This window comes from Natator depressus, chromosome 1, assembly GCF_965152275.1.
Source record: "Natator depressus isolate rNatDep1 chromosome 1, rNatDep2.hap1, whole genome shotgun sequence".
In the NCBI taxonomy this organism is placed as follows: Eukaryota; Metazoa; Chordata; order Testudines; family Cheloniidae; genus Natator; species Natator depressus.
In genome coordinates, this window is record NC_134234.1 from 118,272,555 (window position 1) to 118,297,424 (window position 24,870).

Consider the following 24,870-nt stretch of genomic DNA (forward strand, 5'->3'; position numbering starts at 1 on the left):
GACTTGACCAAGGCCACAGAGATAGTTAATGGCATAGCTGGGGTTAAACTTCAGGAGATCCTAGCTCCTAGCCTTATGCTCAGTCCATTGGACCTCACTGCCACTCTTACAATACTATACTGTCATTGGCTGGATAATAGTCTGCATTTGCTGCAAATGTAATTTGGCTCAACTTGCCTTTGTTTGTCAATAAAGCAGGTGAAGTTATATGTTAACTGTACCATACACCTTCATTATAAAACTCTATTCATTGTTGGAAGAGGCTGGTTGGAGAATAAGTAGGGTGCTACCAAATTCACAGTCCATTTTGGTCAATTTCATGGTCAGAGAATTTTAAAAATGGTAAATGTCATGATTTCAACTATTTAAATCTGAAATTTCACAATTGTAATTGTTGTAATTGTAGGGGTCCTGACCGAAAAAGGAGTTGGGGGGAGGGGGGAGGTCACAAGGTTGTTGTAGGGGGTGTTGCTGTACTGCTGCCCTTACTTCTGTGCTACTGCTGGTGGCGGTGCTGCCTTCAGAGTTCAGCAGCTGGAGGGTGGCAGCTGCTGGCTGGGAGTCGAGCTCTGAAGGCAGAGCCGCTGCCAGCAGCAGCGCAGAAGTAAGAGTAGCATGATATGGTATGCCGCCCAGCTCTGAAGTCAGCACAGAAGTAAGGGTGGCAATACTGTGACCCCTAAAATAACCTGATGACCCCCCTGCAACTTCCTTTTGGGTCAGGACCCCCAATTTGAGAAATGCTGGTCTCCCCCCGTGAAATCTGTATAGTATAGGGTAAAAGCACCCAAAAGACCAGATTTCACGGGAGGAGACCAGATTTCATGGTCCATGATGTGTTTTTCATGGCCGAGAATTTGGTACGGCCCTAAGAATAAGCATTAGATACCACATTTTGAGCCATTTAGAAACTTAATTGAATTTTTAGCTTCAGTACACTCCATTATCTCTCTCACTCCCTGTTTCTAATTTGAAGCCAGTAGTGACTTGTCTATTTTAAATGTTGGCAACATATAAAATGTCCTGCAGCTAAGCTGGGGCATTCTCCATTAAAGGGTTATAACTTGGTATCTGAATTTATAGACGCACCTATTACTGTGATTGTAGCTAATTGTGACTTTCAGTCTTTCCTTTATAAATAACTATTTTAGTATATAGGAACTGTCAGTCTGGATAGGAAAAATACCAAACCTTACCCTACCTAGCCTGTTCTCACCAGGGGAAAACAGAAAAAATAAGAATATTTGTATTTATTTATTTATTTAGATTTTTAAAAATACAAAAGGCACCTACTTGACCTTCTAGGCACCTGTGATTGATGTTACCAATGAAAACAAAATCAGTTAAAACTAACAGCTCACCCCACTGGCCAAACTTGACCACCAACAAAACTCCCCACCTCCTTTGCCATCATCAAGGTCCTTTCTCTCCAAAAGCTAGAGTTAAATAAAAAATCTTTTGCAGTGCGACCTGAAGGTCAGATAGGCTTAGAAGTAAGAAATGAAGTTCACTCTAGACAAGCCTGCCTGCCCCTTTAACCGGGAAAGAAAACTCAGGTCTTTTGTATAGACCTCTCATATGAACTGATACAATTCTCTAAAAACAGTGGCTCTCAACCTTTCCAGACTACTGTACCCATTTCAGGAGTCTAAGTTGTCTTGCGTACCCCGTGTTTCACCTCACTTAAAAATTACTTGCTTACAAAATCAGACATAAAAATACAAGAGTGTCACAGCACACTGTTACTGAAAAATTGCTTACTGTCTCATTTTTACCATATAATTATAAAATAAATCAATTGGAATGTAAATATTGTACTTAATTTCAGTGTACAGTATATAGAGCAGTATAAACAAGTCCGTGTATGAAATTTTAGTTTGTACTGACTTCACTAGTGCTTTTTATGTAGCCTGTTGTAAAACTAGGCAATATCTAGATGAGTTGATGGACCCCCTGGAAGGCCTCTGAGTACCCCCAGGGGTACATGTATCCCTGGTTGAGAACCACTGCTCTAAAAGGCACTCCAATACCTTGATGATAACTGCAATGTAAATACCTATGTCATAGACTGTATTTACAAATAATAACATAAAGTGGTTAATACTTTTTAGTTGGAGTATCATGTAAAACCAGTGATGTTAATTGTTTTTATGTATGAGTCTTCCCCAAACTTTACAAGTTTTAAGAGCTTGATGTTTAAGAGGCTTCTGGTTGTTTAATTTTTAATTGATGCCTTTGGTTGTTTAAATTGTTTCTTTCAAAATGGCTAAGAATCTTGCTTGAGAAATGCCCGTTGAGTACGTGCACCTGTTACCTTTATACCATTATGTGCAACGTAGTATAAAAATGTGTTTACAGTGCAATCGTGCAGCAGTATGGCTCCAATGTTTCAGCTGAAATATTTTACCTGGTATTATGCATAAAATAGGTCAAATTGAAGTATTTTTTCTGCTCTTCAAATAAAATGTTTTAATTAATAAAATAATCTTCTGGCTCCTTAACAGTCAGTTGAGACATTTGGCATTTATTATTCTGGGTATGGGGACACAGGCAAAGATGTCAAACTGGGATAACAAAGGTACTTTTTTGGCTCCCCCCACATGTTTCTGCAGACAATATGATGCGGCATTAGTGCAGTAATACTTAGTTTTTATTCTGCGCAGTCCTTGCCAATGTGGACACTCACACCACTAATTCCAGCAGGAGTTTGTAATGGGATTATGTTGCACAATCGCTTGCTTAGGAATATAGTCTCCATTTAAAGGGAAGTGACTGTACTTCAGCAAAGTGTGATGAATGCCTGCTTACCAGCCTAGTTAGTTCCCCTGAAGCTGCTTCCACTGGATCTAGTTCTGGCTCCACTGTGCAGTCCCAGCACACACCATGCTGTGATGTCCTTGCTTCTGGGGAATCAACACTGATGCAGGCAGCCCGCCCACATGGGCTCAGATAAATTCCTGTTTCTTTCTGACAGAGCAGAGTTTCCACAGTTTCTCATGCCGTGTATGAAAGTCAGACAATATTTATTCAGTGGTCTATGCATGTGCAGGGCAATTCCCTTGTTGCTGTAGGATCATAATATGGTGTATGCTGGGTACAGAAATGGAGCCAGAGGCAGAATCTTCATGGGAGAGAACTTTCCTGCTGCATTAGTGTTAAGGGCCTGCCTTTCCTGTTATGTGATTTGCAGGTCTATAGGGAAGTGTGGCATTAAAGTTGAATGGGTCTCCTTGCTGATTTGGTTTGTTTTTATTTGTTTGGTTTTGTGGGGTGGATGTACTCTGAGTATGCCTGCAGAATTTAATAGTGATTAAAGAGCATTTTTAGTATATATTAGTAACTGAAATCCTGGACTGTCGCACAGGTGTAATTCATAAAGTTGTGTGCAAAAGCTGAAAATGGCTGAGAACTTAAATACTGGTTGGTAACTGATTGAAAAACCCAGTGATGATTGGACCTGATGATATTCTGCAAAAGGAGCTCTCAACCATGCTTGCAGTTGTTTCCATTGCTTCACACTGACGCAACAGACAATCTGTGATGTTTGGCGTTATTGGTTGTGTTGTGTGGGTGGTTGTGTTGATTTGTGTCTAGTTGGGATTGTGCTGGGATATTGGTGTTTTTGTGTGGGTGGAAGTAGGGCACACGGACATGGTGGTTGGGCCAAATAATCCACCATCTGTGCAGTCTCCTTTAGGCAACCAGTGAAATTGTTACATACAAATTAACTGTAGAGTACGGTGGTGATTGGTTGAGTTACCTCTGATATCACAGTGGCTTAGGACTCTTGGCAAGGCATAGATACATGCCTTTATTGTAGCTGTACAACGAGTGTAATTAGTAAAGCCAAAATGGCTGCGAACTTAACAATTCGATGGTGACATACTGTGAAACCCAGTGATGATTCAGCCTGGTGATATTCTGATGAAAAAGAGCCCTCAGCCATGCTTGTGGCTGTTTTCATCACTTCACACTCTACAGATGCTCTACAGATATAATAGGCTCCAGGGTGACACACCGAGTGACAATCCTGGAATCTAGTTGTATCGATATGTATTCTGTTTTCACTAATATTTTTATAGTGTAAGGGACACATGAATCACAGTCTCTAAGCATAAGACTTTACAATAATAATATATGACTTCTGAAATTTCTCTTGCACCTTTTAACATGCTTCCTTTCCCCACTCTAGATTCCTTCTCCAACTATTGAGACGTTAGCTTACAAAAGGAAAAAAAAGTCATCTTTTTGATTCAGTTTTTTAATGGAATGATATTTTTGTGGACTTGACCATATGTTCATTTCATACCAAAGTTATTTTCCATATTCTTATTCTATTATTATGGTTCCACACAGAGATTCTTTTTCTTATTGTCTTTCAGGTTTCATTTAAAAAAGAAAATTGAGTCTGGATGCCTGTGCTGGATTTTAGCAGCTGAAGATGGAGTAAGGTAATGTAACATCATTTTAGTGGTTATTACTATAGTAAATGATGCTTTAGGGTGCTGAATAATAGCAAGTTTTAAAGGTAAATTGCAGGGAAACAGCTACACACATTGTATGTGGGAGCTTCAACATCTCAAGCAATGAGGTTTTAACAACATCCCACAAATTCTGGATTTCAGTTTCAATGGCATTCTCATGCTGTGGACGTCTATGCTATTTGAATGCTGTGGATAATTCTTTATCCTTACCAGAGGTTTTGTTATGTTTGAAAATTTGCAGGGGTTAAATTTTTTTTAAAAAAGTCTTTGTTGGAAGACCTAGCTTTGCAATCTTGTTCCCTCGAAAGGGCTTCCAGTCTGCTAAGTTCTCTCCTTTCCCTCCTTTCATTGCTCTTTGCACTCTCTCTTCCCCCATTATCCACCCTGCAAGACGCGTTCTGTCTTTGCCTACTTCCCACGCTGCCACAGCCTGCTCACCCTGGAAAGCACAGGGATAGCTTTAGTGCACGGGTGCTCAGAGGATGTTCCTTGTAGCACCAAAGTGTTTGCAGAGCTCTTTGAGATGGTCTACAGAATGAAACATTCTCACAAGCAAGTTATGAGAGAGAGAGAGAGGGAAGGCGGATTCATTATTATTGTTAGAGTAGCAGCTAGAGACATCCCCCAAGATAGGGGCCTCACTGTGCTAAGCACAGTACAAACACACCATACAAGACAGTCCCGGCCCCACAGAGCTGACGGTGTAAATCACACAGCAGGCCAGTGGTAGAGATGGGAACAGAACACACGTCTCCTGACTCCTAATCTAGTGCTTTATCCACTAGAGGACAGCAGAGCACTCTGTTGCGGAGTTCTGCATGGAATGAACAGGTTGGAGAACTGCTGTGCTGTACAGTGAGCTGTGGTCAGTAATGGCTTCCCTGCGGTTCCCCTCTCCAGCTTCTGCTGTGTGGTGGTGTGGGCCCTTCTGTAAGTAGGGGAGCAAGCTTATTTGGAAGATCAGACTGCACCATCTGCCTCTACAGCAGTCAGTGAATCCATTCCCTCGTGTGATAACTGGGGTCTGCCTGTATCAGAAATGTGTCCTGATAGAGACTGCTGGGGCAGCGATCTGAAAGCCTGGATAAGCGACCTATTACTGGTGTACGTAAATCTGGAATTCAAATTGCTTGTGAATATTTTGAGCCAGGGAACTGAACAAATGCAAATACAATGCACAACTGCATGCTTCATTGGCTTATATGTAATTTTTCCCCCTATAGTATATCCAGAATAGTTCAGCGAAAAATAATCTGGGAACTGTGCATGGATATGAAGGTCTTTCCGGGTTCTAAAAGGGGGCCTTTGTGGTGGTATTTGCCAGTAACAGGAAGCATTGCTAGACCCCTTAGCTTAGTAGCTATATGTGGATTAAAATGAATTGCAATAAAACAAGTGACTCGTTTCATCTTTACTTCGCCTTCTAATCATTGTCTGATACCCTCTGCATTAAAAGCATTGCCTGGAGCTATCCTGCACTGCCATCCAGTTCAGCAGTGCTTCTTACTGATGAAATTAGAACAGAGCATCACAGCCCACTTGGGACCCCTATACATCCAGTCACAGAAATCTATAAGAAAAGGGGTAGAACAGCAAAGTCAGATGCATTTGGGACAGCTCTATGGGGACAGCATATTGTCCTAATGAAGTGTCTCTCGCAGCTAAGGCCCTGATCCTGCAATGAGGTCCACATAAGCAGGTCCATACACCCATCTGAAGTTCATTTCAGGAGCCAAAGAGAAGATGCCTTTTAAAAATAAGTTTTTGAAAAGGTTTTGAAATGCAATACTAGAGTACACTTTGGTTTTTTCTTTTTCTTTTAATCTTTATTTAGCAGCTTTTGCATTAAAAAAAATCTGAGCTCAGATTTAATATTAGATATAATATTACACACATTTAGCACCAGTTAACACTTTCAGTAATGTCTCCATGATACATGCCAGCTAAGCAGAATTTATGCCAATACTGTCCTCATTAAGGAGCAGTTCCTGCCTGTTAAATCAGTTACTTGGAAGATGCCTCGTAAAGCACCTGCCCTCATAAAGCACATCCTGAAGTAAGTGGAGTCCAGTACATTGTGATAGAAGGAAAGGGTGGGGGAGTAAGTAATTCAATAGGGGTGAAATCCTGGCCCTTTTGAAGCCAGTGGGGGCAGGATTTTGCCCTGGATTTCTTAAGTAGAACAGCAAGTATCTTTAAAACATTTGTCAACTATTTCAATACATCTTGAAGATTTCTAAATATAATGCACCTATAATGCTAAATGTTATTGCAGGTTACAAATTTTTGACAAACCATATTTAATAGCTTGCTCCTGTTCCCTTGTCTCTCCGATCTCTTTTTTTTCTGCCAGTACAAAGGGCAACATACATTGAAAACACAGAAGAGAGCATACACGTGCCTACTGCAGGGTTAAATGTGTAGTGAGCGTAGCTGAGTAGGTTTTTTTATCCCTTTTTTGTATAACTTTGTCTGGTCCAAGCACCTAACGTTCTAGTACATTTCAGCTTTGTTTCTGAAGCATACAAGATGTACCACATGGAAAATGTATTGTAGCTTAATAACCCCATCTCTGATGGGATTTTGAAGGATAAAAAGACCTTTTGATGCCAACAATTCAACTGAATCAAAGAAGTAAGACAATGTCATAGGTGCATTGGCACTCTACATATATACTATAGAATGAAGTAATCATGCTAAAGCGGGGACACAACAGAGTATGAGGCGTACGAACTAATATTTAAAAGAAAAGGAACATAGATGAAAAGCAATCTGGCAAAACACAAACTGGACCAAAAGATCTGGACAAAAAGTGTCGGTTGCAGCTGATCTCACGCACACAAAAGAAAATATTTAGTACTCTCTAGCTAATATCCCTATTGCTCAATCTCAGGTGGGTGATGGATGAGCTATCCAGAGTGCAGCAGGCAACAGAAATTAGAAAATGTTAAGGTGTCTAAGAAAGTAGTTGTTGCATTAATTAAAGAGAGGACACAAAATTGCATAGTTGCCCTGAAGCCACTTAGTAGGATGGAATAATGGAGGTAGTAATAGTCCCCAAAAAGCAAGAGCATTAGAAAAAAAGATGGGAAGGATTTCATGAAACATGTCAGACCTTGTTAAAGAGATATTATGTAACTTCATGACCCATAACTTGTCTACCCGTAAGCATCTAAATCTAGGTAAAATGAGCTGATACGAAGTGTTGCTGAGAACCTGCAGTTCCCATTGACTTCAGTGAAATCTGGAGATGCTCAGCACTTCTGAACAACAGATCACTTTTATCTAGATGCCTAAATGTGGATTTAGATGCCTAGCTTTGGGCACCCAAATTCAAAAATGTGGCCATCCCCTTATCTCTAAGACTTTGCATGCACAACACCTGATTTTTATGCAGAAGTGCAGTAACTGCATGTGTGGCTGGTACCTGGCCTGAGGTACTTGACTTCTTACTAATACAGCCCAACAGGTCATTTCCATGTGGCTCTTACAGTGCTAGTCAAGCTGAGATAACTAGTATTTTAGCAGTAGCAACAGATCTGAAAGGATGAATGTTAATACTCTAGAGATGAAATAATCAGACTGAGCAAGAGCCTGAATGCAGAGGGAGAATGGCAGTGTAAATTCATGTCCTTACGTGGACATGGGCACCCACTCCTGCCTGGACACGGCATTGCAGGGGACATTGCCTCTTGCACTCCCTCTGTTGGCCACGATGGTCAGTCCCAGCTAGTCCCTTCTGCAGACTGCCTTACTGGATCTTCTGTGGCTCGGCCCTCTGGCCAAATTTTTAACAGTTCAGTCCCTTTCCGGGGTTCAACTCTGAATAAAAAAAAGTCCATTGCCCCACCTGGGCTTCTTCCTCAATCCCTGGTCCTGGCAGATCTTAGCTCAGGGCTCCTCTCCTCTTTAGGGCCACACCACCAGAGTTAATCCCACTCCTACATACAAAATGGCTGCCTAGGAAGGAGTACTGCAGAAAGTGATCTGGAGGTAATAGTGGATCACAAGCTAAATATGAGTCAACAGTGTAACACTTGCAACAACAAAAAAGCAAACATCATTCTGGGAGATATTAGTAGGAGTATTTTAAGCAAGACACAAGAAGTAATTCTTCTTTTCTACTGCACGCTGATTAGGCCTCAACTGGAGTATTGTTGTAGGCACCAAATTTCAGGAAAGATGTGGACAAATTGGAGAAAGTCCAGATAAGAGCAGCAAAAATGATTTAAAGGTTGGAAAAAATTGAGTTTGTTTAGTCTGGAGAAGAGAAGACTGAGAGGGGACATGACAGTTTTTAAGTACATAAAAGGTTGTTACAAGGAGGAGGGAGAAATATTGTTCTCGTTAACCTCTGAGGATAGGACAAGAAGCAATGGGCTTAAATTGCAGCAAAAACAGTTTAGGCTGGACATTAGGAAAAACTTCCTGCAACTCTGTTTCCTGGCCACAGCCAGTCCCAAAATAATGGGCTCCAGGCCCTTCCCAGGGAGAGAGAACTCTCCCTACCTCCTGTCTCCTGGGTCTCCCGCCCTGTGCTTTCTTTGTTTTTTGGTGCAGCAGCCTTGTCCATGAGGCTATGACCACCACTTCCGTCATTCGTTTTTAGCCAAGTTTTTAAAATTTATATCTTTTCATTCAGGAATGGTCTACACTGAAAACTTACATTACCATAGCTATGTCTCTCAGGGGTGTGAACAGTTCACACCCCTGGGAAATGTAGCTATGCCAACCTACCTCCCACAGTAGGCAGTGCTAAGTCGACAGAAGAATTCCTCCATCGACCTACCTAGTGCCTCTTGAGGTGGTGGATTAACTATAGCAATGGGAGAGCTGCTCCCCTTGCTGTAGGGAGTGTTTACAGTGGCGTAGCTGCAGCGATACAGCCGTTCCATTATAATGTTTTAAGTGTAGACATAGGCAATGTTTACATTACAAACTTTGATCAATGCAAGTTATGTTGACATAAAGCTGCTGCAGTTAATCGCTTATGTGCATGCATACTTGGCTCCTTGCGTCGGCATTGCATGTGTTCACCAGGACTGCTTGTGTCAATACATAGTGCAGTGCACCATAGGTAGGTAACTCAGTGTGTAACCTGCCACTGTCCAGCCCTACTGTATTTTGGGAAGTTTTGGCAATGCATGGTTGGGCAGAAATGAGTCGTGCAGGGGTGACTGGGAGCAAGGGGTCAGCATCCCAGCATGCAAGTGTCTCCATCACAGAATGTCATCTATATTCCATAATTTTTGCACCTTTTTAAAAATTCTTATGAACCTGTGTGGTTCTTGCTCTCCGCCATCTCTGATGGAAGCATGGAGCCTGCACAGCTCTGCACTATTGTCATTAGCACTGCAAGCACAAGACGCACAATTCTCTGGTATTTGCAGAGCTGTAGGAAGAACCACAGCAGTGGGGAACATGATGATTTCTTGGAGGACAGATGGTTGTGGGACATAGTGAGAACTAATTCAAGGTTGTTGGTGGCATTCATGGAGCAGCTGCATATGGTGGAGCACTGCTTCCAGGCCTGAGAAACGAGTACTAGCTGGTGGGATAACATTGTAGTGCAAACTTGGGATGACAAGCAGTGGCTGCAAAACTTTTGAATGCGCAAGGCCATATTCCTGGATATGCGTGCTGAGATTGCTCCAGCGCAGAGACACCAGAATGACAGCTACACTGACAGTGGAAAAACAAGTGGCGATTGCACTGTGGAAACTTGCAATGTCGGATTGCTACCCCTGTTGATGGCAAACCATTTTGGAGTTGAAAAATCCACCGTGAGGGCCATTGTTATGCCAGTATGCAGGGCCATTAATTGCCTCCCGCTATGCAGGACTGTGACTCTCTGCAATATGCAGAACATAGTGAATAGATTTGCAGCAGTGGGGTTTCCAAACTGCGGTGGGGCAGTAGACAGCATATATATCCCTATTTTCACACCAGCCACCTTGCCATAGAGTACATCAACAAAAAGGGCTATTTTTCTACAGTTATGCAAGTGTTGGTGAAGAAACCCTGGTGATCCACCAACATCCGTGTTGGCTTGTCAGGGAAGGTGCATGACATTCTCATGCAGTTTAAGAACTCAGGACTTTTCAGAAAGCTACAAGCAGGGACTCTTTTTCCTGACTGGCAGGTTACCACTAGTGATGTTGAAAAGCCAACAGTGATCCTGGGGGACCCAGCCTACCCCTTGCTCCTGTGGCTCATGAAACCATACACCAGCCAGCTTGACGGTACCAAGGAAAAATTTTACTAACAGCTCAGCAGGTGCAGAATGACAGCTGAATGCAGTTTTGGTAGATTGAAGGGACGCTGCCATTATTTACTCACAAGATTGGATCTCAGTGAAAAAGAACATCCCAATGGTTATAGCTGCCTGCTGTGTCCTGCATAATATCTGTGAAGCAAAAGGGGAACAGTTGCTTCCAGGGTGGAGGATAGAGGTGGAATTGCTGTCTGCTGAGTTTGAACAGCCAGACACAGGAGCTATGCTGCTCCAGGAAGCTTTAAAAGAGCACTTTAACAGTGAGCCACAGGAATGCATGGTGTACTGTGATACACCTGGCCCTGCTGTTTTGGGGCCTGTTAGGAATGGTGTGTTGCTTGGTGTACGTCTATGACTACAACACTGTCAATGCACATATTAATTTTTCAGTGTTTGCTGTACATTTCTGATTATTACACTGCTTTTGTCACTGATCCTATGAATTGTGTCAAACTGTACTGTAACAAGTAAGTGGTGTTTTCCGAACTGCTAGGCACTCTGGGGCATATGCTTTGAACTAATAAAAGATGAATTATTTTCCAAATAGTATTTTATTCAGTAACAAAACCTGTGCAAGAAGAAGTCTGTGCAACTTAAAACCTTAATAAATTAATGGAACAGAACTTAACAAGTGGAAAGGACATTCATGTCCATTTTACCTGCACATACAGCAACCATGGCTTTCACAGGTCAGTGTATATGAAGCTGTGGTTGTCCTTAATGTTCCCTGGGGTGTTGTGATAGGGATAGGGAGGAAGCCTCTGAGGCCATGTGGAATGTTGAAGGGGAGGGAGGTATCGGGAGGTGCTGTAATGGAGTTCTCCCTGGACTTCAGAGGTAGGTCAACCCGTGACTGTTGAACCTGTAGGTCCACAAGAGTCTGCAGCATCTGTGTTTGCTGCCCGAGAAGTCCCATCATGCACTCCCTCTCCTTTTCCTGCTGGGAATGCTGGGCCTTCCTCCTGTGTGCTCTTCCCTTCTCCAGGCTGTCTGCAGTGTTGATCCTTATGGTTTGATGCAGCACTGGCTCGCAGGATCTCATTAAACATGTCATCTCATGTTCTCTTCTTTCTTCTCCGTATGTGGCTCAGGCATTCTGCAGGTGTGGAGGGGGAACCCCTCAAGGCCACAATGGCAGCAGCTGAAGCTAAAACACACAGAGGTACCATTGTCAATATAGTCACAATGGGAAGTGAGAGTTAAGATTCAGAACTCCCTTCCCTAGCTCCCCTAAAGTTTCAAACAAGACATGCTTATTGACACTTCTGCTTCAGAGTGCTTGTGCATAGCACCACTCTCAGCACCCGCCTGGGTGTGTACGGACCTCCAGGGCTGAGGTTGAATGAGGAGGGAATTACTCGGTTGCATGAAACTGAGTTGTCAAGGTTCCTTCCCCACTCTGAACTCTAGGGTACAGATGTGGGGACCTGCATGAAAACCCCCTAAGCTTATTTTTAGCAGCTTTAGGTTAAAACTTCCCCAAGGTACAAACTATTTTACCTTTTGCCCTCGGACTTTATTGCTGCCACCACCAAGCGTCTAACAAGTATATAACAGGGAAAGAGCCCCCTTGGAAACATCTTCCCCCCCCAAAATCCTCCCCAAACCCTACACCCGCTTTCCGGGGAAGGCTTGATAAAAATCCTCACCAATTTGCATAAGTGAACACAGACCCAAACTCTTGGATCTTAAGAACAATGATAAATGAATCAGGTTCTTAAAATAAGAAGTTTAATTGAAGAAAAAGTAAAAGAATCACCTCTGTAAAATCAGGATGGTAAATACCTTACAGGGTAATCAGATTCAAACCATAGAGAATCCCTTGAGGCAAAACCTTAAGTTACAAAAAGACACAAAAACAGGAATATACATTCCATTCAGCACAGCTTATTTTATCAGCCATTTAAACAAAACAGAATCTAACGCATCTCTAGCTAGATTACTTACTAAGTTCTAAGACTCCATTCCTGTTCTGTTCCCGGCAAAAGCATCACGCAGACAGAGAACCCTTTGTTCCCGCCCCCCTCCAGCTTTGAAAGTATCTTGTCTCCTCATTGGTCATTTTGGTCAGGTGCCAGCGAGGTTATCCTAGCTTCTTAACCCTTTACAGGTGAAAGGGTTTTTCCTCTGGCCAGGAGGGATCTTAAAGATGTTTACCCTTCCCTTTATATTTATACACGAGTATAGAGCAATAGCACTGGTTGCAGCACCGTTTTCCACAAGTGGTGGTGATTTTAGCGGATATCTCACTCCTCAGGATAACAAAGGCAGAGAGAGCACAGCTGTTGCTGGTGTCCTGAAGCCACCCAGGCCTGCGTGCCACTAGCCTGTGTGCTGCAGTGGTGCTTGTGTGCCTTATTTCTTTCCTTGATTGTTAATTTGCAATCCTCATTCCACCAAGGAACCAGATTTCTAAGTCGGGGGCAATTTGATGTTTCGTAGATGGCTGGATCTTTGGGCTTATGCCCAAATAAATGTTAGTCTCTAAGGTGCCACAAGTACTCCTTGTTGTTTTTGCTGATACAGACTAACATGGCTACCACTCTGAATTCTGCATTCTGTTCAGCATGAAAAGTGAACGAGAGATTTCCTGGAATTAAATGCAACTCTTGTATCAAGGAGTTAAAACAGTTTGGATTGTTTAAATTTGCTTCACTGAAAATCACATGGTTTTTATTTCCATTTATTCATTTTAATTGTAAAAATACTGCAGTATTTGGGTTACAAGTTTCGAGAACCCATCTGTTAAAAAGTCCTATTTTATCCATAGATTCTGCAATAGGATTGCTAGTAGTATTGCAGTACTAAATGTTTAATTACAACATATTGAAAGGATCAATACTTAATCCAAATCTACCTAAAGAGCACCTTCACAGTCAACTGTCTACCAAAATACTGTGACTGTTGGAAGCTCTGTAAATGGAACCCACCTAGTATTGTATTTTTCTTGCAAGAAAGAGATTTCTGCTTATTTTGAGTTTTAGAATATGCCTTCTAGCAGCTTTTATTGGCAGTTGACTATGAAAGACCTGAAACTAGATTTCTCAGATATGAGTGCCTAATCTATATTTAGGTATCTCCTTAAAAGTGACCTGATTTGCTGAGCACCTGCAGCTCATAGTGAAGTCAATGGCAATTGTCTGTTCACTGTATCTGAAATTCAGGCCACTTTAAAATCTCAGATCAGAAAAGAACAAGTCCCATTGACTTCAGTAGGATTAAACATGTGCTTAAAGTTAAACATATATTTATGCACTGTCCTGAATTGGGGCTTATTGAGGTACCTCCAGAGTATTATGGATTTAGGTGGTTAACTTCAGTCACCCAAGCTTGAAAATTTTAGCTGTGCTTTTTTTATCACGGGGATCTCACATCACCCTCCTTTTGTGGATATGTAACTTTGCACATCCAACAACCTGCACATGCTCTTTTCAAGCTCTAACAACCACTAACCCACAGTTAGAGTTTGAAAAATGTGTGCCTGAGGCTTGGTCTATATGTGACCAACTTATGTTGGCATAACTACATTGCTCAGTGGTGTGGAAATTCCTGAGTGATGTAGTTAAATTTACCTAATCCCCAGTGTAAACAATGCTGTGTTGACAGGAGGGCTTCTCTCATAGACATAGCTACCGCCTCTCAGAGAGGTGGAATACCCATTGCAACGGGAGAAGCTCTCCTGTTGGCATAAGTAGTATCTTCACGAAGCTCTACAGCGATGCAGCTGCATCGCTTTAAGTGTAGACATATCCTGAATGTTTCCATGTGCCATGTTGCATGCACAAAAAGGTCACCTCTTAAAAATCAAATCCTGATTGTTTGAAATAGGCAATGAGCTCAAATATTGCTATCCCAAATATCACTTTTCAGAAGGATGATTGCTGTCACATGGAGGATCACAAATGCCAACTTGAGTCAAAAACTTTTATTTCAAACTTTCTGAAAAATATGACTGAGCACAATGTTTTTTTTTTTTTGTAAATTCTGGAAATCTCTATTTTTGTTGGGTCAATCCCATATCTAATATAAATGTACTCTATTAGGATAAACCTATTGTGAGACATGATTTGCCAGATAAATGTAAACAATCTTATTGTAAACATTTTCTCCAATAAGTCCCCCCCCTTTAGAGCTCTTAATAAGGAAGAAAATCTGTCTCTAATCTAATCCATTTCTCAGTTCAAGAAAATTCTCTATTCCATAACTCCTTTCAGAACCTGCCAATGCTGTTCCTTGATTAGCTGAAAAAGATGACACGCTGTTTTCTCTACTCCTTTTCTTTGTATCTATCCCTCTTTGTGGAACTGGAAATGCTTCCTTGTCATAAATATAAAGGGAAGGGTAAACATCTTTCTGTATACAGTGCTATAAAATCCTTCCTGGCCAGAGGCAAAACCCTTTCACCTGTAAAGGGTTAAGAAGCTAAGGTAACCTAGCTGGCACCTGACCCAAAATGACCAATGAGAGGACAAGATACTTTAAAATCTGGAAAGAGGGGAACAAAGGGTTGGTCTGTCTGTGTGATGCTTTTGCCAGCAACGGATCAGGAATGCAGACTTACAACTCCAGTTAAATTAGTAAGTAATCTAGCTAGAAATGCGTTAGATTTCGTTTTGTTTAATGGCTGGTAAAATAAGCTGTGCTGGGTGGAATGTATGTTCCTTCTTTTGTGTCTTTTTGTAACTTATGGTTTTGCCTAGAGGGATTCTCTGTGTTTTGAATCTGATTACCCTGTAAGGTATTTACCATCCTGAGTTTAGAGGTGATTCTTTTACCTTTTCTTTAATTAAAATTCTTCTTTTAAGAACCTGATTGATTTTTCATTGCCCTTAAGATCCAAGGGTTTGGGTCTGTGTTCACCTGTACCAATTGGTGAGGATTCTTATCAAGCCTTCCCCAGGAAAGGGGGTGTAGGACTTGGGGGGTATTTTGGGGGAAGATGTCTCCAAGTGGGCTCTTTCCCTGTTTTTTGTTTAAAATGCTTGGTGGTGGCAGCATACGGTTCAAGGACAAGGCAAAGTTTGTACCTTGGGGAAGTTTTTAACCTAAGCTGGTAAGAATAAGCTTAGGGGGTCTTTCATGCAGGTCCCCACATCTGTACCCTAGAGTTCAGAGTGGGGAAGGAACCTTGACATTCCTCTTCTACACTCCTTGCCTCTGCCAGCCAAGGGAATGAGAGAGGGACTGATAATGAAATCCAGCTGTCCTGCATGACCATGTAGAACACTCCTATATGATCACAGGGTTGGCCCCAGATTTTGACATTTTGTTGTTTTATATGTTGTTTAAAGTTCTTTACAAATATACTGGAAGCATTAAAACTGCTGATTCAGGGTAGATGTAATTTGTATTTAGTAGTATTTTTGCAGACTTTACATCAGTTTGTAGAGGTGGATCGATGGAGTTTAAAAGGGGTAAAAGGATAAAAATTGTTTCTTCATACAAAGAACATTCTTACATAGTAGAAAATGCAAACTAGTGTCTGTGTTGATGCTTGCTTGTCTGTGGCTTCCTTAAGCACGGGAAATATTGACCGTTAGAAGAGATGCTGATCATGTCTCACTGCATGGTATGTGATACAGATTAAAACACACATGTCATGGCGATTGGCACTTTACAAAATGCCTTAGGTAGATAGATGGATGTACTTTAACTGCATCAGCTGAAAAACAAATTCATCTGTAGTTTGTTGCCCATAAAAATGAAGCTTGATTAGATAGATGCACTATAGATTCATGTTTTAGTATACTTTACCAATGGGTAGAATGAATAGGAAAGGAATATGATCTTTTCATCTCAGCCAATAACAAAATATTCCAAGTATATTACTCTAAACTGTAGGAACAAGGATCTTGTAAAGAGATCTTCTCTTCAGTCGCAGGATTAATATAGCCCTTTTGTAATCAGATTAGATAAAAAGAGATCTAGCACCTATTCATTTATTAGCTTCATATTCCTTGTTGCTCACACTCATTTTTATCACAGTTTTGAGATGACCTATTTTGTTAAATGGCAGCTATTTATTGTTGGTAGGGCACAGGTAAGCCTTTGTTTAGCCCTCAGGCTTAACCAGAGTTTAACTGCTTGGAAATTGAAAGCGTGATATTACTATATAGAGTGTATATGAATACAAGTACCAATATATGAATGTCATCCTAGTTAGAAAGTGCACTGTTTGGCCAGAGTTTAATGTACAGTATGTCTCGTAGAGGGTGATTATGTAGCTTACATCCTTGACGCATTTCACAGATTTATACTGGCAGGCTTAAAGAAGGGCCTTAGTTTAAATTATCTCACATTGCAGGTGACTGCATTAGGGGTGTTTTGAGAGCTTTCATAGTGTCTAGGTTATTTTGCCTTATGCTCCCACCTTTCATTTCTTTTTATTTTCCTTCCCCTCTCAGAATCTCTCTCTCCCTCCCCAGCCACTTCTCCCAATATGTTCTACAAGCAATTAGATAGCCAGAAGATTTTTTTTTTTTTTTAAACTATGAGTGGTTGGTGACTATTCCAAGCCCATGAAGTCTTTGAGATTGTAAAATCCTTGGAAGGAAGCTCTGGAGAGAGTGACATGTCTTTTCTTTTTCTCTTTATAATTAATGATGACATAAATGTACTGAGTAGTTATTGTTCTGTTGTGAAAACAAGTACATGATGATCTCAGAGTCCTTCTGTGGAACACTGCCACAGGAAAGGAGAAACGCTGTCTATGGACTGAATTGTCAGTAGCCTGGAAGAGAAATGTTCTGTCAGAACAGCAGTGCTGTGAGTGAGAATCAAATATGATGGTAAAGAGTATAGTGCAGCCGTGTGCTAAAATGTGGGAGTAATTTTTCAGGTTTGTTTTTAAAGGAATATTGTCATCTTACATTTACTAGTTGTAAATCATGTATATTTAGAATCCCTGTCCCAGGAACAGTTTCTGTCTGCCTTGTTTGTTTTTTATTTTGCTCCAACTTTTTTGTTTATGGCCAGTAAACATAGTCTGTTGTTTCTGAAACCCGTGTAAACAACAGCTTGAGAGTGTACACATGTAGTATCACTGTCCTACAAGCCTGGGTTGCTGCCAGCTACAGGGCTTCTCCTGCAACACAAGAGGAGCAGCTCCAGGGGAAGCTATGGAAGATCAGTGAAGATGTACAGGCCTAAGGAATCGCCTGCTCTGAGATCTGGGGGAAAAGTACTGTTGTTGGACTGGGAGACACCCCCTTCCCACTGAGGGGAGAGAGAAACCGGAAACAACAGCAAACCTTCCCTCCTGCCTCCTTCTTCCCCCAAAGCTATTGTGGGACACCCCCTCAAAATGCTAGTTAGCAATGGCATGGTGAATACCAGTTTCATCCCGTAACAGCCTGGAGCTCTCTCTTATACCCTTCCTGCAGAGTGAATGGGTAGGGGTCATTTTCAGTATTTACCGATTCTCTCAGAAGATTTCTTGGGTTTTGACAAAGCCAGTATTCAGATTTTAATAATTTTCATCCAAATTTTGGATTTTTGGGGCTCAGAAATTTTTCACAGCTAAAGTAGATGGGGCTGTGCTGAAGGGCCAGAGTCAAGAGGGGAGGAGAAGGCTGCACTCTGTGAGCACTGGCCCCCATGCCAGACAGAGCCCCCTCCTGACCCAGGCCCTTCAGCACTGCCCTGTCCACTTCCTGGGTCCCTGTCCATCTTGTTTTTCTGCTGTGTAGCTGCAGCAGCCACCAGTCAGCAGTTAACTCTGATCTGCGCTGGCATGCTGAGGAGGCAGGTGGGGAGTCTGCGAACAGGGAGCCAAAGGATGCACCCTCTGAGTATTGGCCCCCATTCTGGGCAGAGACCCCACCTGATCCCAGCCCTTCGGCATGGCCTCATCCACTTCCTCTGTACAGTGGTGGAGCAAGACGGGCAGGGAGTGATCAGAGACCACTTGATCACTGCATTGTCAGTGCCCCCCACACCATGTGGCCCATATAACTACTGAGCACCTGTCCACCCTGACCGCTGCCCTTCGTTTTTGTTTTTTATCAATTTTTACCTGTTTTTTTTTAAATTTTCAAATAAACACTAAATTTCCTGCAGATGTATCAAAAAAAAAAGAAATGGCATTATGAATGGGGGAGGAAGCACAGGAGATTCAGAGCTGCATGTGATCTTCATCATGTCCTCAGTGTGTGTGATGCCTGTGAGGAGCCAGTACTGGGACATGTAAAGAAACCCTCTCAATCTGTGTTGGAGGGAGCATATAAAAATGCGTTGGAAAACTGGAGAATACAGATCTGAGTTGAAGGCAGATTTCTTATTGTTTCCAAAAAGGAGTTAGTAACATAACTAAGAGAAACAGGGTTGTTGGTTTTTTTTGTTTTTTGTCAATTTGATGCTATTCCTTTACAGTCCTTGGGGTTTTTTTCTCCCTTTCGTCAAATAAACAGATTTTTTTTCTTCTTTTACTTTTCAAAATAACATTGGATGAGTAAATATTGATGCACTGTACAGCACAGGCAGGGAAAATGTCTGTAATGTTGGGACAGTAAATTTTGACATGACTACCAACAGAAGGTAAGTAGTATAAAATACGTTCCATTTCTAAAGCTCCTTTCATCCAAAGATCTTAAAGCAGTTTACAAAGGTTATACTGTGCTTTAAGGCCCAGCCCTGTGTTGGGGCAGTGTTGAGCTGGCCTGCCTCAGGGGAATTGGGGGAGAGGCTGTGCCTCAGGAAAGCACAATCCTTCTCATATGTGCAGGATGGTTTACATAGATTGCATAAGCCTTCCAGACTGGTGCACTTTGCTGTTAATAGTGCCTTTATGGACTAGTGTGGAAGGGCATGGAAGTGTCCCATTTTTCCCTTTGGAGAGAGATGCTTTTGGGAGAGAGGAAGGGAGTAGCAGCAGCAGGGACTGTGATTGACCTTGGTCTGTGTCCAGGGCATGGATTGGAGAGAGGTTCCTTGTGCCTCATTGCCTACTTGTTATTCCTGTACAGTGATGAATAGAACCCAAACTTAGTATTTATCAGCATTTTTTTGTTTATTCCAATTACACAGTATCCAAACCACTTCCCAGTTTTGTGCATATTGCACCAGTTTGCACTTGACATGAAATTCTTAGGAAAAAATGAGGCAATACAATACTGTGAACATGTCAGTGTATATATAGACGTCAGGTATGTGAACTCCATAAAATAGGGGGTTTGTGGCTTTTATGTTCTCACCACATATGATGATTCCAATAAAGGCCTGATCTGTCCCTCATTGAAATGAATGACATGACTTATCTTTGCTTCATTGGGGCCATACCTGGTGCCCAATTCTGATATTTACTTTTCCACGTAATTCAGTTGAAGTCAATGGAACTATACATGTGAGAGAGGCTACATGACAGAGACTGTACTGGCATAGTCCCCTCCAGTAGACACAGCGTACACCATACAAAGAGTTTTTCTGCTGGTGTAGGAGCACCATTACTCTCAACATTAGCTAGCTAAAAGCATTCTTTTGTTAGCACAGCTGTGTCTACACGGGAAGTTTTGGTGACATAATTATGTTAGGGGCTGTGGGTTTTTCACGCTCCTGACAAACATAGCTGTGCCAATATACGTTTTATGTGTACACCATACCTAAAATTAGACTTTGGAGTCAGAGTTTCTAAGATTGGGCCCTTAGTGAATGGGGAAAACAGATAAGAACAACCTCCCCGCCACACACTTATTGAAGTTTTCTCCCCTTTGCCAGAAAGATGGTTCCTTGCTGTTTTTCCCCCAGAGGCCCTGACCAGGTTAGGAAAGAAATTTTTTTTTTTTAAATTAGCTCATATGTTTTAAGAAAATGCTGTTTACATAGGTGTTAGCACCTCTAGAGTAGATTTTTTAAAAAAATATGTTTATACATACATAAGCTCATCATGCTAAACACAACCTATACTAGGTACTTATTTTTTAAACAGTAGATAGAAAAATAAAACACCTTTTTTCCTCATCTAGATAGGGCCTAAGAATTCTTGAACTCTCGCTCTACTGGATTGTTCACATGACATATTCCTAGGGGAATTCTGCATCACTGTGCATGTGCAGAATTCATGTCCCCCGCAGATTTCTTTGCTTCCCCGCAGAAAAAGTCACAAGAGCAGTCATGCGCTCCTCCCCAGCAGCTCAGGGAGGCTGGTTCAGGCACCTGGAGTAGCCGATAGAGACATAAATCACTGTGGGGGGGAGGGGAGGCTAGGCAGTTGTGTGTGTGAGAGAGGGAGATACTCTGTCCCTCTTGCTCGCTATTACAGCACACTCTGCATGGAGGGGCAGGTCTTTGGGGTGTTTCTCAGGAGGTAGGTGTGGGGCAGGCTCTGTCCCCTCAGACAGAGCAGAATGTAGCAGCCTGCTTGCTTAGTGAATTGTTCCCATTTTCTTTGTAAAGTCCCCCAGGAGTATAACACAGGTGTAAAAGTTTGAAGGCTCCTTTACATTGCCAGAGTAGTATAAAGGACAGTATGGCCTTATAAATGCTTATGGTGCTTTAGTGATTAGAACTGGTCTAAATTTTGGACTGAAAAAATTTCCTATCAAAATGTGCTCTATGAACTATTAGTTACCTTTCTGCAGATGGCCAATAGACAATATAAATTGTGGGTTGATTCTCCAGCCCTCACTTGCTCTTCAGTTGCTTATGATGTAACACTGAGTATATGGCTGAACATATTTGTTGACTAATAACTAGAAATAAAGGGCCAATCTAGCTACATTACTGTTGGGGGGGGGGGTTGTGATTTCCTCCAACGCTCCCCACTTCCATTCTCCATCCCTTGTATTGTAGTTTAAATAAATTACCAAAATAATTGAAACTAGCATGATTATATTGCTTTATTTTGACAAATGAAATATGCAGAATTTTGAAGAATTTTTAAATAGTGTGCAGAATTTTTAATGTTTTTGTGCAGAATTCTTCTGGGAGTAATTACAAAATGGAAGGTTGCTCTGTCCCATTTGGGTTGTTCTCCTATAGTATTTTTTTACTATGATAAATTTTCTAGTTAGGTATATCTTTTATGATGTAGAAAATAAAAATGAAGAGTGCTAAGTTATTTTTGGTGCCTTATAGCCAAATTTCAGAGACTGGGAGAATATTAAGTCCCTGGTCAAATGTTTTCCATGCTATTTTTTCTTTGAAAACTAAAAATATGGCTATTTTGAGATAATTATGACTAAGATTGTTCTGTAACTTCCATATAGAAAATCTTAGTGCGACTCTTGCTATAACTCTCTCTATAGGATGCACAGAACCCAGGAGGGACTACTCTAAAATGTGTGGTTAATATTTTTGAGGACTTAGTTGCTAAGAAAGTATTTTAAAAATGTATTCTACAGTCTACACGATTATGGGCAGGAGGAGACTGCAGACTTTAATTGTTTCATGTCAATATAGGTAAACAAAGAAAGGGACTATAAAGGGCGTGCCTGTTGCTTCTGTTAATAACACTTCCTTACTCCCTTTCTCCACATCTTTCTATCATATCCCTTCTTAGTGTTCTCTTTTCCAAGCTGAATGCTACCAGTCTTTTTAATCTCTTCTTATATGGAAGCTGTTCCATACCCTTAATAATAATAATTTCTGTTTCTATGTACCTTTCCCAATTCTAATGTATCTTTTTTGAGATGAGGCGACCAGCACTGCACACAGTATTCCAGGAGTGGGTGTACCATGGATTCATATAGTGACATTATGATATTTACTGTCTTATCATCTATCACTTTCCTAATGGTCCCTGACATTATTAGCTTTTTTTTGTCTGCCACTGAACATTGAGCAGATGTTTTCAGAGAACTATCCACAATGATTCCAAGATCACTTTTTGAGTGGTAACACCTAATTTAGATCATATCATTTTGTATGTATAGTTGGGATTATGTTTTCCAGTGTGCATTACTTTGCATTTATCAATTGAATTTCGTCTGCCATTTTGTTGCCCAGTCACCCAGTTTTGTGAGATCCCTTTGTAACCCCTTGCAGTCTGCTTTGGACTGGTTTACCCCTTTTTCCAGATCATTTATGAATATGTTGAACAGTACTTGTCCCAGTACAGACCGACCCATGGGGGACACCACTATTTACCATTCTGAAAACTGACCATTTATTCCTACCCTTTGTTTCCTTTTAACCAGTTATTGATCTATGAGAGGACCTTCCCTCTTATCCCATGGCTGCTTACTTTGCTTAAGAACCTTTGTCAAAGGCTTTCTGAAAGTCCAAGTACACTATGTTCACCCTAGTCTATGTGTTTGTTCACACCATCAAAAAATTCTAATAGATTGGCAAGGTATGACTTCCCTTTACAAAAGCCATGTTGACTCTTCCCCAACAAATTGTGTTCACTATGTGTCTGATAATCCTATAATTGCCAGGATCGCCTCTGGAGCCTTTAAAAAAATTGGTGTCCTCCAGGCATTTGATTACAGAAGCTGATTTAAATGTTAGGTTACATACCACAGTTTTGGTCTAGTGTTCCCAAGAAAGGGAATTTTCACTAAAATTATACACCTCCACTTTGGTGAAATTCCCTTAGCCACATTTGTTATAATTTCTTTAATGTACTGTCAGGGTTGATGCAAGCATGTGCCAAATGTCGTCATAAAATATTCAAACTAGAGATGGAAAACACCTGTTAAGTCATTTGTTCCTCTTCAATGCAAGATTGTTCTCTATTGTATGTGAAGTAGCATTTTGTGCAGTGTAATTGTAAATATCTCTCACAATGGGGATTCCACCACTTCCTTTTGAGCCAGTTACAGAATCTAATATATCTTACTCTTGGGGAGTCTTTCCTGATATTCAGTTCTAAATTGTCCCATTTCTTAATTTAATCTCATGAGATTGTACAGGGCCACATTTAATGAACCATATTTGCATATTCATACAGATACCATGACCTTCTAATGACAAGCACTTCAGTTGAATCTTTTCCCATCTAACACAATCCTCCTGACATCTCCAACATCCAGTAGTGTCTTACACCTCCATTCCGCCACACTTTCAGCTATGTTTTACACCTGTAGATGTCCTCCAGAGGTCTCCACAAATCGTACTTCATACTGGACTCTGCAAAACCTGCGGCTGATTGAACAGTAAAAAACAGCGCTATTCCCTGTGGTTCAGTCAGTGTGAGAAGACTTCGATATTCACTCTAGAAGTGAATGACTAAAGCAGTAGTTTTAGGTAGTGGAAAAAGACAAACGTTATAACATTTTTCAGCATTGCTATTCTTTAAGTCAGTAGAGATATTTTGGGATTCTTTTTGTTCTAACTCTTTCAATATGTGAGTGTAGGCCATTACTCAACATAATGCAGTAACTTTACAAGTGTATTATTGTGATGGTGTTGAGAGGCTAGTGACAGTGGGAGAGGGAAACTAGACTTTTGTTTCAGGAGTAAATTACAATTGTGTGAAAGAGAAAAGTAGCACTAAAACTGCATTAAAAATAAAGTAAAATTACTAACTTCAGTGCAATAAACTATTTGTAATCTCTCAAAACAGCATCTTTATTCTTTAGGCTCCTTGTAGGTTTTTGTTTGATGTTCCTGTTATAATTAAATCCAAAAATTACAATCTGACTTGTGAAAGAGAGAGATGTATAGAAAGACAGGAAAGACATACATTACCAGGTCAGACCACAGAAACATTTGTTTTAACACCTTGTTCTCCAGCAATGGCTAGTACTTATTCCTTCTGAACAAACCAAGCCCCTCCCTATAGCCAAGTTTACACTGCTGCCTCTGGAAAGACATACAAGTATCTTTATTTACTTGGAACTACAGCTGGTTGGAAAATATGATTAATGTTTTTGTTGAAAAATGCTGATTTGTTGAAACTATGCAAAATTAGGGTCTGGTGCGATGAATATCCCATTTTTTAAAAAATGGAGAAAAAGACCTTTTGAAATAGTCTAAATGATTTGTTTGGACATTTTATAAACAAAAAAATTGCTGTTTTTGGGTTAAAAATGACTTTCTTTCCGTATTTGAGCTAATTAGACTGAAAAAGATATTTTCAAATGTTCCAAATCAAAGCACCTTGAAACAATCAAAAAGGAAACATTTTGATTGACCCAAAATGAAAATAAATGTTTTTTTGTTTTGTAAATATTT

The 24,870-nt window shown here is 40.9% G+C and overlaps 1 protein-coding gene across 8 annotated transcripts in view; it reads left to right on the top strand.

Annotated features, from left to right (window-relative positions):
- Positions 1-24,870, top strand: part of INPP4A (inositol polyphosphate-4-phosphatase type I A) — a 195,754-nt gene that overhangs the window by 74,935 nt on the left and 95,949 nt on the right. For all 8 annotated transcript variants that reach the window (XM_074965253.1, XM_074965276.1, XM_074965257.1 and 5 more), the window contains exon 2: positions 4,383-4,451. The gene's annotated coding sequence lies outside the window, so the exon portion shown is untranslated. The remainder of the gene's footprint in view (positions 1-4,382; positions 4,452-24,870) is intronic.